At 33.4% G+C, this 12,090-nt stretch overlaps 1 long non-coding RNA gene across 1 annotated transcript in view; it reads right to left on the bottom strand.

Moving 5' to 3' along the window:
• Positions 1-620: 620 nt before the first annotated feature.
• Positions 621-12,090, bottom strand: part of LOC136373537 (uncharacterized) — a 179,027-nt gene continuing 167,557 nt past the window's right edge. Inside the window, exon 3 of the long non-coding RNA XR_010745665.1 lies at positions 621-778. This is a non-coding gene — a long non-coding RNA (uncharacterized lncRNA). The remainder of the gene's footprint in view (positions 779-12,090) is intronic.

The following is a 12,090-nucleotide window of genomic DNA, read 5'->3' as shown; positions in this document are numbered from 1 at the left end:
TTTTGTTCAATTGAATTCATGTTAAACATAATGTTTCTCAAAAAACTTAGTGTATGGAAAAGCATAAAAATTGATTTATGACAACCATAGTATTCCAGTAATTTTAGGTTTCATTATAACAGCTATCCATCTTATCTCTCACTCCCCCACATTTTAACATAAAAATCCTGATAGTAAGGAAGAATTTTGATAAAACCTATAACATGATAATATTATTGTTTTCTGCTGCTTGGCCCTAATTTATTCCTAAAATATAGTTTCTCACCAGTGAGTTTATGTAGAGAAATGCAGTTTACATTTGAAGACCCTCTGTCATTGTCTCTTTAGTTCATGTTATCTCTCTCACTCTGAAATTACATCACTTTCTGTGTTTGATGACTCCTAACATAAGTCTCAAAATGCAAGATGTTCAAATTACACATAGAGTATTGAAGTACAGCTATGCAATGACGTCTTCAGTCAAACTATTTAACACACAACAAACAAAACATGAAAAATTCACTTTACTGTTGCAGAGTGAGTGAAAAGAAACTCCTCCTCACAATATCTTGAAACAAATGGAGAATAATTAATCACTGGTATTACTGGTTGACGTTATCACAGACTGGGATGTTTTTGGGTTTGGTTTTTGGTTTTTTATGTGCCGAGAAATATGATCTTATTGTAGAAAACAGTTATTCACAGAACCATCCTAATTCAGGATAAGGAAATAACAAAATTATTACTCACCCTGAGCTTGCAGGTTTGGAGCACAATCAAAACAACTCTATCCTGAGATCTGAAAAACACAAATCAATCACCATTGACAATAAATAGTTAGACATTATATATACAATAAAACAAGTAAATGTTTGTTCAACACTTACGAAAACCACAAATAATTAACATACATATGCTTTACATGAATTTCAGTTGATTTAAACCTCAAATAGTATGCCTTGAAAGAAGCACATTCTATGTCAGAAAAGCAGCCTAAGAAAAGCCTAAGCTTTCAAGTGTGTTCAATCTCCTCTCCCTACACCCCAACAGTGTTTGAAAAAAATCAATTTTAAGCTCTCTCCTGGAAATTAGAATTGTGAATTTCTGTGGAAATCCAGGGACATCTGGGTAGAAGAGTTCAGACTGCACATCAGAGCATTTTAAATTATGACTTGTGGAGTTTATTTGAACATAAAAAATTCATTTGGAAAACAAACTACGTCAATGCTCAGAAGATAAAAAAATTCAGGCCATATTTTAGGATTTCAGTTCTAGGAGGGGAAATCAAAATAATTAAATAATAATAAAGGATATATTTTCATGGTTGAAAGGGATTAGAATGCTCTGTGATGACCAAGGAAAGTGCACTAGAGTAAAAGAAATAGAGACACTGACTGGACATAGATGTTTGCAAATACGGGGATGCAAAAAAAGGAATGTTTTCTATAAAAGCAGAGGAAGAAAATCGATTAGTGCAGCAAATCTCCTTTATGATCATAAAATACAAATGATTCATCATTGAATTAACATTCATTTCATGGAACTGGATGTATTTCTTTATAATTGCTAAGATTTGTTAAAATTATCAATACTATAACCATGCTTATTCCATTAATAAGGTTTGAGGTTACACATTAGCTTAATAAGAACAATCTAAAATTGATTTTCCTGCAGCAAATTACTTTCCAACTTTTTTTCTACAGGCATTTTTCTCTTTCCAGTGCAACATTAATGAAGATTAATGCTCAAAATTTAAGATCTGGTAAATAAATATTAGAAAATACAGAAGGTAAAATGTGTCTCTTTAAATAGTAGAAAAGAAAGATGCATAGAAAATCATGCATAAACATAATATAAAATTATGTTAGTTTTATACTAATGATAATTAACATATAAATGGAGAATATTAGATGCTATAATGGTAGTCTACAAGCTTTGGAGGAAGCATGTATGCTTCTGTATCTCTTAAGATTATTCAAGACATCCTATTAACAGATTATCCACTCAGTGCTTGCAGTGTTGCCAAGTTCTAACATTTTTTCCATGGTGTATTAGATAAATTAGTGTTGTGGGGTTCTTCGGTTGTTGGTTTGGTGTTTTGTTTTGTTTGTTTGTTGTTTGTTTTTAACATTGATTGTTTTGTTTGGTTGGTTTTGAGGGATTGCTGTTGGGTTTTGGGCTTGTTTGTTGGTTTGGGGTTTTTTCATTGCTCAAAAATCGGCAGATTTTTTTTCCCAAAGTATTTCTCACATGTTAAAAAAAAAAAAAGAACCTGAGAAAAAAATATACATATTTACTCTCTCTTTATATTAAAGTAATTTGGTTATTTTTACTTTTAAAGTTTCTTACTAGGGTTTGAGCTGAACATTTAACAGTGAAAAGCAAATAGGTCCAGCAGAACCTCATCAATGTCTCCAAAATAAGGTGTCAGAAATTCTACCATAAAAGTGCATCTAGTCTTAGGGCTCTCAACATGCTGAACAGTCTGTTCTGTCTCTGCAGAAGTCGTCAACCAACATAGTTAACAACGGTGCTACTATTTTCCTTGGGGGGAAAAATCCCTGAACTAACCCAACGAAATTCCTGTTTTGAGAGTTTAACTTACTTTTATTTCTCCAATCAAGTTTTCTCACAACAATTTTTTTTTATATTTTGTATTTCTCTTCCCTTTCCTTTTCTTAGGACAGCAGCAGTATATGAATTCTGATAGAAGAATCACAGTGCAAGTGAAAATATGACTCTTATCAAATATACCTTGGAAGCAGAGTGTCTTGAGTCTAAATTAACCTGAAGCTCACTACATCTTTTTTTCTGTTTTGTTATTTTGAATCTCTATGGGGAAAATTACACTAGACTATTTTGCCCTAGTTTTAACCAACTGGAGAAAAAAATTACCTAGAATTGATACTGGGTGCAAAACCCTCTATATTGCTACCTTCCTTAAAAAATTAGTTGATTGTGGCAACGCTCTGATCCTTATACAGAAAGACTAAAAGTGCTTAACAGGAAACTATATATTATAATCCTTAAGCATAATCTTATTTCTGCTGTGAACTAAAATATTGACCAGAAAAGTTACATATTCTTTCTGTTCACAAAATTTCCTGCTCTGTAAATCATCTTGGGAGTTTTAGTTATACCCTCTCTGGTTTAGATGAAAATGCAATTTTTTATACATTTTTTCTATGTATATAAATTGAAATATCAATAAGATAGTTCATTGTATTGCATTGCCAGAAATTAATTGTACTTTAAAGAGAACAGGAACTCTTCCTCCTGGAAGTAATTTGGTTTTACTTAATGTAAAAAGTGATTTATTCTCTAAGTTTGCACACACACTCAAGGACATTATTCAGCAATAATTTAAATGCTTAGTAGATTTCCAGTGTTACAGGATGTTTCTTCAACAATTATCAAGTTTTCATTAAGTTTTATTTTCACAAATTTATTTAAATTTCATCAGACTTGCAATTATCATGATTTTAGAAACAAGAAAGAGAATATTATAATATCAAAGGGCTTTATTCTACTGGAAAGTTTCAGTAAAAACCACTAACTACGTAGACTGTTGTATTTTAAAACTCCTTTTATAACTTCCCCTGTTTAAAAGCACCATATAAACTACCAGGCAGTAACTCTCACTCTATGATGACTCATAATACTGTACCTCCCTTTCAACAGGCCAGAAAAAAAAAAAAAAGAAAAAAAAGAAAAAAGGAAGAAAATGTTGCTTTCAATGGTCTTTTTGCAATTTGAATTTTACCTGCTGTTTATAATTCAGCATAAAAAATAATTTCTGCTACCTTTATGGTGATTAATGCAAAGACAAATTCAGAAGGAATTCCAACAGTGCGTATTGCCATCTCCCATTAATTCTAATTTTCTTTGCAAATGTTTTACCAAGTATCAGCAGACTTGAAAAGTTAAATTCAATCCTAGAAAAAATGTTGTCAAAATTCTTATTTTACTTGCAATAGCAGCATCCTGAGATACCCATTACAAAAGGAGGATAAAATTAAAAGTTAAGCGTGTTCCAAATAGGCTATGAAAGAGAAATTTTTAACATTTCATTTAAGTGCAAATTAGTTTTTTACACCAATATCTACTTATTTTAGATGTCTAAAATGTTCTGGATTCTTTTCATGGAGGAAGGGAGGGTCAAGGGGGATCTTACTGATCTCTGCTAATGCCAGAAGGGAGTTGTAGTGACGTGGGGAATCAGCCTTATCTACCAGGTAACAAGAGGTGGATGAGATGAAATGACCTCAAGTTTCATGAGGGGAGATTGTAGATTAAGAAAAATTTCTTCACTGAAAGGATGGTTAGGCACTGGAAGAGGTTACTTAGGGTTGCACTATCCCCAGAAGCATACAATACATGTAGGTGTGGTGCTTGGGCGAATGGTTTGGTGGTGAACACAGCAGTGCTTGGTGAGAGGTCGGGCTAGATTAGCTTTGACATCTTTTCCAATCTTAATGATTCTATTATTCTATGAATACAAGATCCTTTCCCATTTCTTATATTTTTAGAAAAACAGGATGGTATAAAAGAGATTGGTAGTAATTATATAGACTATTGTGTTGTTTCATTCTTTCATAACTTGAAACAAATTTAAGTAAAGCCTAATATACAAGCGGAAAGAATTAATTTTATTTAGGACTGCTCTGTAATTTTCCTGATATCAGTGTCATATTAAAAAAATGCAAAATGCTAATATTCACAAATTTATGTTTGATCCATGTGCTTTAATTTTTTGCAGTATTCCACAACAGTCATTTCACAACAGTTTTCTATTCTTGCTGAATCAAACCTTGTCAATCACATAAAACTTCTTCAAAAATACAAAAAAAAAAAAAAAAAAAAGACCAACTGAAGAAATTATATAATCCCTTATTCTTAATCTTCTGAAAGAATATTCTGGTTCATAGGAAAATACAGCTGTTCATATATCAAAGCCTAAAAGTCAAACCCATTTATAATTCAATTATTTTATGAAGATTTTATTAATAACAGCATACATACATTCCCTGGCAGATAACCTATACTTGCATAAAATACCTCTTCCTTTCTTCTCACTACTAACCTTAACTGAAAATCCATCCAGCTTCGTCACTAAAAGGTTGCAGTTTGGAATTCCCTACCACAGCATAGGACCCATATTTACATGAAAGTACTATCCAAAGTTTTCTATTACAGACAAAATTTTTATTGTCATACTACTTTTGTTAGCTCCTATTGTTATATGTTGGAATGTTTATATTCTGGAATGGCTATATCTGAACTTTGAGGCAGATGCTCTTTAATTCCAGCATACATGATGTTCAGATACAGAGCTTGCATTATGTTACTATTCACCGGAATGAATCCTCACTCTCCCCTTAACTACTTGCCTTTAAAAGTAGCATCAGGTGTATAATGAAATCAGGAAAGGAGATATGGTATTATTAAACAGGTCCTGAAATTTTGATGGTTTAAGAAACAGTAGTGTGAGATTTATTAAAGAAGTTGTCTATGTTGTTACAACCTTGTAGTATTAGGCTATGTTAAAATTTTGTGTTTCTACGCTCTACACAATTACTTTTAAATTTGTGCATTTTGTCATGGCATCCTAGTATTTTTCTTGCACACTCTGGTTTTGCACATGTTGTCTAATTTGCCAGGATTTTTGTAAATTCTAATCCTATCTTCTGGAGCATTTGCAATCCTGCCAAGCTATCTATCAGCTCCAGTTTTTTAAAGCTTATAGTTTCTTCTGTCATTCAAATTCCTTTTCTTTTAGATACTGAAAAACAACATGGCCAAAACAGCCCCCTGTGGAACTCTCCAGCTGAAATGATTAATAATGATTCCTTGTTAACTGAAAGCAATTTTTTCAAACAGTTGGTGGCTACATCATCCACATTTTACTGGTCTGCTTAAAGAATGTAATAGCACACCCTACATCTCCCTTAATAAAAATGTAATTATATATTTCCTTTTTTTTTTTTTTTTCTTACTATGGAAAAGATCATGTTTTAGCAGTTGGTAAATAAATTTGGCTTACAGAGTCAAAAACATTAAAAAAAATCTCAGAAAAAGTAATTCTTTCCTAATTATCAGAATTTATAACAGTGTGAATCCTCCTCAATCTGCATTAACATTTGCTTTTAGCACCGTATTGGTAATTTTAAGGTCAAAGTTCCAGGTGTGCTTGTCACTTTAGTTATGTATTCCTTCATAATGGTTATCTATAAAATCTGTATTGTCTATTAAGAATGTATATACAGTTATCTGTAAACATTATGCTGTAAATATGGACTCCTTAATAACAAAAGTTTTTTTTATGTGCCTATGACCACACAATTGTTTTTAAATAGAGGACAAAGATAAGTACTTCTGGATAGACTCTATGTAATTTTCAAAGTAGGAATGGTTAATATCAGTTTTTTCTAACATTTTTCATGTTTGACTCAGTTCTTAATAACAATTTGAAATCAGAGTAGTCAAATATACTCTCACATGAAAAGACTGAAGTCCAGCAGTACTTAGATAAAATCTGTTTTGTTTTTTTTCTCATGTTGTTGTATGAGTCATCAAACTTGCAGGCGTTCACAAGAAGTGCTAGATATCCAGTTATGTTACCATCTTTTTAACATAAATTTGAGACTATTAGATTATTAACAAATGCATAACATGATAATTACCTTTACAGGAACTGAACATAAATTTTGTTTTACTTACTCATAAACATATGAAGTAAAACAATAAAGGGAGATATTTTTTCAGTTTAAAAAGTTTTGGGAACAGTTTTAATGGTAAACAAATTTAAAACCTGTATCTGAGGAAGAACTGCTGAAACCTCCTTAATGGAAAAACTATAAATACATAAATACAACTATACTGTGAACAAGAAGAGAGCTAACTCTTACTACTAATAGGTATATGCTAGCATGGACAGTTAGAGGTTGTTATATACTATCATCTAACACTTATTAGAGAAAAGGCAGCTCTGGAAACAACAGAAATATTTGTTTTCAGATGAAGGACTCAAATGGTATTAGCAACACTGTGGCACGTAACATGAGTTATTTATGAATCAGGGCCTCTTTGTGCATTGAGTAATAAAATTAATTACCTTTTGAAAATAAAAAAATGCAATTCTAATCTTTGTTCTAAGCCTTCAGTTTACATGCCATTCAGTTCTTGAAGCTGTTCTTTAGAGATTCTACCACCCAATTAGAATAAATTTTTAGAGTTAACCTTGTGGTGGAATTTCCATTATGCAAAAGTGTTAGTTATCAAAACTCAAATTTATTATTTTTTCAGCAAATTTAAATCTTCATTTCCTTTGGATTGTTTTCACCTTTATATAATATTTTAATTTCATTTTCACCTGATATTTTTGCAGGGTCTTTTTTCTATGTAATCAATTTGCATACAAAGCAGAAAAAAAAGAAGTAAGATCAGGGTAAGCTAGTCAGTCTTTTAACTGACCATATAGAGAGGTCACTTCCACATCCTTGACTCTTCAAATCTGGACTATACTTTTGAATATAGTCTTATCAGATAGATTTCCATTTATGGGTAATCTGTTTCGCAAGTGGTTGTGAAAACTATAAAGTCCATGTATATAAAGAATTTAAAAGATCCTAGCTTATTTAGATAACCTATGGAATATAGAGTATTAGAGTTGCTAAATAATAAATCTGAGTGAACATCCCCTCCAAATATCCTCTGCAAATTTTAACTATTAAAAAACCCTCCATATTTATCAGAAGACTTGGGAAAATCAATCAAAGAATAAGTCTCATTTGATCCAAGACACGCTGAATTAACAGTATAAACTTAATGGTAGAATTTGGGAAGGACAGATATAAAATTTAACTTATTCCACAATTTACAGAATTCAGTAAAGTGTTATAATGCTATTTCATACTAACAGAAAATTGTCACCATTCTTCTAAAAACAAACAAACAAAAATAAACAAGTAAAAGTTCATCAAATCTGCAAGCAAAAGAAATCTTCAATCTAAAAAGAATTTAAGAAAATATTATATTAACAGCCAAGTTTTGATGTTTCAGAGAACTGCAGGATAGAGTGGGAAAGAACCTCTGGAGATCAACCAACTCCTCTACCAAAGCAGAATCACACAGGAATGTGTCCAGGTGAGTTTCAAATGTCTCTAGAGAGGGAGACTTCAAACCTCTCTGGGTGATCTGAACTACAAGGATCATTGAGTACAACTCTTCATTGAATGGCCCATATAAGGATGACCTTGGCATTATTAGCATCATGTTCAAACCAGTTGACCTCATCTCATGTTGAGGCCTCTTCAGCCCTGAAGAGACGACTGAGAGACAAGATGTGTACAGATATCTAAAAGTGGGGCGCCAAGAGGATGGGCCAGTCTCTTCACAGTGGTGCCAAACAACAGGACAAGGGGCAGTGGGCAAAAACTGATGCATAGAAAGTTCCACCTGAACATGAGAGAACTTTACTGAGCAGGTGACTGAGCATTGGAACAGATTGCCCGGAGAAGTTGTGGAGTCTCCCCCACTGGAGATATTCAAGAGCCATCTGGACACACTCCTGTGCAATATGTTCTGAGATCACTCTTCTTGAGCAGTGACAGATTAGCCACTGCAGTGCCTTCAACCTGTGATTGTCACCAGTTCTGCGATTCTGTGTTCCTGTGATTCTGTGAACTAGAGGGGCAGGATGATGTCCTTTGATCTGCTGTCCACATTCATTCTGATGCACCCAGGATAACATTGGCCATCCTGGTTGCAATGGCATTGCTGGCTTATAGTCAACTTGTGACCCACCAAGAGTCCCAGGTCCTCTGTAGAACTGCTCTCTAGCAGATCAGCTCTGAACCTATACTATGCTTGAGGTTATTCCTCCCCTACACTTGTCCTTGTTGAACCTCAAATTCTTCTCCACACAACTTGCCAGTCAATCAAGGCTGGCACAGCAGGACTGGCAGCACAGCCTTCAGGTGGACGAACCACTTCCCCTAGTTTTACATCATCAGCACCTTGCTGAACGTTATTCATCCCTTCGTCCATGTCTTCAAAAAACAAGTAAATATGGCTGGATCCAGTGTTGTTCCCTGAGGAGCGCTAGTAACTACCAGCCTACAACTGGATTCTACTCCATTGATCACAACCCTCAGACCTCATTCAGCCACACTGGAACAGAATATTCAGGAATCTCCATCACTTCCTTGGTGACCTAGTGCAATATAGCTATATAATCCTGACTAGGCAAGTATGTGACAATGCCATTACTTTAAGTTGTTCTCAGTGAAAACTCATTCTATGTAAGAAAAAAAGAAAGAAAGGGGGAAAGAAATATCACCAAAAAAAAAATTACATTGTGAGAAACAGTATTCTTTTTAAAGAACTTAATGTCACTGAAATCTAACCTTGTAAAAGAATGATTATGCCAAATGTAATGCTATTATGTTCTCTTACACAATATAAAACTTTCAAAGGACTCCATAACAGTGGAGTTCTGTTATTATTTAGAAAAAGAAGACAAACTAGTAAAAAATTCTAAGGACATGAAAAAAATCAGAATAAATTGCAGATGTACACAGCACGAACAGTCTCTCTTGAGACTGCAGAATACACTAGATGCATTTGTTTTATGATCTCTTTTGTTGTGCCCTAGGTTGTATCAAGAAATGGGTTTTTTGTTATTTCAATTCATGGAGGTGTGCTATTGGGCATAAAAAACACATTTTTGTAAAAATCTCTTTACTGTAATGTCCAGAAAGATAATATTAACAGCTGAAAATTCTGTTAGAGTTAACCCAATTTTAATTTCTCTTAAAAACTAGAATTATTAAAATTAGTAAAATTGGATTACATAAATATTGACAAGTGGCATGAAGTACTCCTAAAGCAACTGTTGAAAATATCAACCATTGCTGCTGGTCTGATTTCTTCCTTATTTAGAAAAGATGTTTTTGTTTGTTTATATTTTAACAAGTGAGAACATTTATTACATCACATCATGAAAGTTGTAGATTTTTAGATTAATATTTTAGATGAATGAAACAGAATAATTAAAGGGAAAAGTAGAAGGGTTCAGAGTCAAGGAGTATGAAGGTAACTGGTATCCATTATTCACAACTGCCACCCATTATTCACAACTGCCAGACTGATTTTTTTCTTGATGCATTTTCCAGTTAAACCAATGCTTCAGAGCTCCAACTTCTAATGCACTTCTAATACAAATGGGCAAATTAATTGTCTTCTGAAAGTTTACTTTACAGATGTGAATGTCAAAGGCCGAGATTAAATTAAAGTATGTAAGTATGTGAAAAAATAATTTTGAAGAACTCAAAGATAACAAAAGGCTGGTCTGTTCTCATGTCGCAGCTTGATTCTTGCAATTAATAGAGAAAAGTAACAAGTAAAAATTTAGTTTTAAATATATCTCAGATTAAAATTTTTGATGGAAATTACAAATATTGGAAAAGGTGCACAAATATTCTATAAAAACCTTTTAGCAGTATGCCATTTTTTAAAATGTATTTCTATTGATAATGGGCTACAATGTTCGAATAACTATAAAATGGTGTGCTTGGCAAATCATACTCAAAGAAAAAAAATGCCCTTCTAAAGTAAAGGCGTTGTTAATATATACTTTTCTCAGAAGTCTTCCACTGTGATCTCAAGCATTAATGAGACCTCTGGTGCTATTCTACAAGACAAATGGCTTATGGCATTAGGACATCTCTTAGCGTTCTCTTGTATCAGTTGAAGGGGAAAGATATGTAATGGTGGACTGTACCATAAAATGGTTATGTGCTCTTCATCTGTTGATATATAACAAGTTGGAGATCGCTGTATTTGATGGAACATGTAACATATAATTTTGTTCATTTGATGAACATATTCATATGATGAACACACAACAATCTAGAAGACTGAAACTTTTCATTGGGACAGTTAGAAACTAAAAATTGGTTTTCATGGAGTTGCTATCAACAGGGACTTGGAGATTGATCTGTATGAGAGTAAATTATTTGCAGTTTGTAGATAAAAGACGGCAGTGTTGTCCACTTTATAGTATATTTTAACCTCTTTTTTAATTTGGGAATGTGGGAAATAGGGTGGCTAATTTGTGGGAAAAGCATACAAGTAAAAGTTCATGACATTATTCTGGTTAATGGAGACGTGTGGGGGGGGTTGTATTTTCTTTTTGTCAAACAGGTACAGAGTGAATAGAACAGTGAACAGAATGGTTCATATCTCTGTTTTGTTCAATTCGCAGTTGCTTCCTATGAAATGTAGCTCTAAATCCCACTGGTAATGACTGAAATCTGGATTTTCCTCAACCCAGAGCTTTCCTGACACCATTTGAAAAGCAAATAAATATTTTTCTGAACAAATATACACTTCAAATCCCACAGATTATTGTGCACAGAATTTCTTTTTAATGTCTCTTACATTTATAATTTATTATTTTTCATGGCAGAAAATTATAGTCATCTCTATTTGCATCTATTATATATATTTCAGGTAGATTATGACAAGGAAGATTTTTGTCCTTTTATTAGAGTCAAAGACCTAGGCTTTCATCTCCTTAAGTGATGAAATCTTGAAAACAGTGTTGAGATAAAGGAGAATGACTAATTGGCACTATCTGATTGGATAAGTGGTCTTTGATCTGGATGGCAAAGAAGCAGTAGACAGACTTTTTCACCTAATCAATGTGAACTCTGCTCTTCCTTAAGACATCTGAGGTAGGAAACCTGCAGATGATAGAAACCTTGGTGAGAGCATCTAACTGTCATTAGATGGGAGAGAGTCACAAAGAGTGGCCTACAGCCACTTTATCAGTATTTGCCTGCTGCTTAACATACAATATGATAGATAGCAAAAGCAATAGTTCTCTAGCAACACACATTCTCAGGCATACAATGCTGTGCTGAGGTGGAGCCAAGAGAACACAGATGTTGGCAACCCAGACAGATGCAATATGCTAGTGATTAGCCTAAGTGTCCTGCTCCTGGGACTCTGGTGCTGTGCCTGGACTAGTCACAGCCACTGGGCCTGGGCTCATGTGAATGTGAAGTGTGGCAACTGGCTGTGGAATAGAAATATTAGAAAAGAAAC

Source organism: Sylvia atricapilla, chromosome Z (assembly GCF_009819655.1).
Source record: "Sylvia atricapilla isolate bSylAtr1 chromosome Z, bSylAtr1.pri, whole genome shotgun sequence".
In the NCBI taxonomy this organism is placed as follows: domain Eukaryota; kingdom Metazoa; phylum Chordata; class Aves; order Passeriformes; family Sylviidae; genus Sylvia; species Sylvia atricapilla.
The sequence above is the reverse complement of the archived record's forward strand: the minus strand, read 5'-3'. Positions and strand labels throughout refer to the sequence as shown.